Below are 2,241 nucleotides of genomic sequence, written 5' to 3'. Positions count from 1 at the left end.
AGGTTTATGCTTGACCCTAGGTCACACAGAGCCTTCTCAAAGGTCATGGTGCCTATGTTACAAGGGATTGAGAACTTCCCAGGGTCTTGCCTCTTTTGAGGTAATCTCTGCCTAGTCAAGTCATCCAGTTCTTTGGTGAGCAATGGAGGTTCATCCTCCCAAGTCTCATTACCAAATAACTTGTTATTTAGCTTCATGATTGCTCCAAGGTACTTAGCAACTTGCTCTTCAGTGATATCTTCTTCCTCTTCAAAGGAAGAATACTCATCAGAGCTCATGAATGGCAGAAGTAAATCCAATGAAATCTCTATGGTCTCAGTGTGAGCCTCAGATTCCCATGATTCCTCATTAGGGAACTCATTGGAGGCCAGTGGACGTCCATTGAGGTCTTCCTCAGTGGCGTTCACTGCCTCTTCCTCCTCTCCAAATTCGGCCATGTTGATGGCCTTGCACTCTCCTTTTGGATTCTCTTCAGTATTGCTTGGAAGAGTACTAGGAGGGAGTTCAGTAACTTTCTTGCTCAGCTGACCCACTTGTGCCTCTAAGTTTCTAATGGAGGACCTTGTTTCAGTCATGAAACTTTGAGTGGTTTTGATTAGATCAGAGACCATGGTTGCTAAGTCAGAGTGACTCTGCTTAGAATCCTCTGTCTATTGCTGAGAAGATGATGGAAAAGACTTGCCATTGCTAAACCTGTTTCTTCCACCATTATTGTTGTTGAAACCTTGTTGAGGTCTCTGTTGATCCTTTCATGAGAGATTTGGATGATTTCTCCATGAAGGATTGTAGGTGTTTCCATAGGATTCTCCCATGTAATTCACCTCTTCCATTGAAGGGTTCTCAGGATCATAAGCTTCTTCTTCAGATGAAGCGTCCTTAGCACTGCCTGGTGCAGCTTGCATTCCAGACAGACTTTGAGAAATCATATTAACTTGCTGAGTCAATATTTTATTCTGAGCCAATATGGCATTCAGAGTATCAATCTCAAGAACTCCTTTCTTCTGATTCGTCCCATTGTTCACAGAATTCCTTTCAGAAGTGTACATGAATTGGTTATTTGCAACCATCTCAATGAGTTCTTGAGCTTCTGCAGGCGTCTTCTTCAGATGAAGAGATCCTCCAGCAGAGCTATCCAATGATATTTTGGACAGTTCAGATAGACCATCATAGAAGATACCTATGATGCTCCATTCAGAAAGCATGTCAGAAGGACACTTTCTGATCAATTGTTTGTATCTTTCCCAAGCTTCATAGAGGGATTCACCTTCCTTCTGTCTGAAGGTTTGGACTTCCACTCTAAGCTTACTCAATTTTTGAGGTGGAAAGAACTTTGCAAAGAAGGCATTGGCTAGCTTTTCCCAAGAGTTCAGGCTTTCTTTAGGTTGTGAGTCCAACCATATCCAAGCTCTGTCTCTTACAGCAAAAGGGAATAGCATAAGTCTGTAGACCTCAGGGTCAACCCCATTGGTCTTGACAGTGTCACAGATTTGCAAGAATTCAGCTAAAAACTGATGAGGATCTTCCAATGGAAGTCCATGGAACTTGCAATTCTGTTGCATTAGAGAAACTAATTGAGGCTTAAGCTCAAAGTTGTTTGCTCCAATGGCAGGGATTGAGATGCTTCTCCCATAGAAGTCGGGAGTAGGTGCAGTAAAGTCACCCTGCACCTTCCTTGCATTATTGGCATTGTTGTTATTTTCGGCTGCCATGTCTTCTTCTTTGAAGAATTCTGTTAGGTCCTCTACAGAGAGTTGTGCTTTAGCTTCTCTTAGCTTTCGCTTCAAGGTCCTTTTAGGTTCAGGGTCAGCTTCAACAAGAATGCCTTTGTCTTTGCTCCTGCTCATATGAAAGAGAAGAGAACAAGAAAATATGGAATCCTCTATGTCACAGTATAGAGATTCCTTGAGGTGTCAGAGGAACAGAAAAATAGAAGGAAGAGGTAGAAAAATTTGAACTTAGAGAGATAGAGTTCGAATTGTGCATTGAGAAGGAGTGTTACTCCATAAATAGAAGGATGTGAGAAGAGGGGAAGAAATTTTCGAAAATAAATTAAAAAGATTTTAAAAAAACATTTTGAAAAATCGAAGAATGATTTTCGAAAATAAAGTTGAAAAAGAAATAAAGTGATTTTGAAAAAGATTTTAAAATTTGAAATCAAAAAGATATGATTGAAAACTATTTCGAAGAAGATGTGATTAAAAAGATATGATTGAAAAGTTATGGTTGTTAAAAAGATATGAT

General features: G+C 40.1%; 1 non-coding gene across 1 annotated transcript; it reads left to right on the top strand.

The window, feature by feature from the left end:
• Positions 1–1,196: 1,196 nt before the first annotated feature.
• LOC127748069 (small nucleolar RNA R71) lies at positions 1,197–1,304 on the top strand. The gene has a single exon (XR_008010012.1). It is a non-coding gene; the product is annotated as a small nucleolar RNA R71 (small nucleolar RNA).
• The last annotated feature ends 937 nt before the right edge of the window (positions 1,305–2,241 follow it).

Source organism: Arachis duranensis, chromosome 5, assembly GCF_000817695.3.
Source record: "Arachis duranensis cultivar V14167 chromosome 5, aradu.V14167.gnm2.J7QH, whole genome shotgun sequence".
NCBI classification, from domain to species: Eukaryota; Viridiplantae; Streptophyta; class Magnoliopsida; order Fabales; family Fabaceae; genus Arachis; species Arachis duranensis.
The sequence above is the reverse complement of the archived record's forward strand: the minus strand, read 5'-3'. Positions and strand labels throughout refer to the sequence as shown.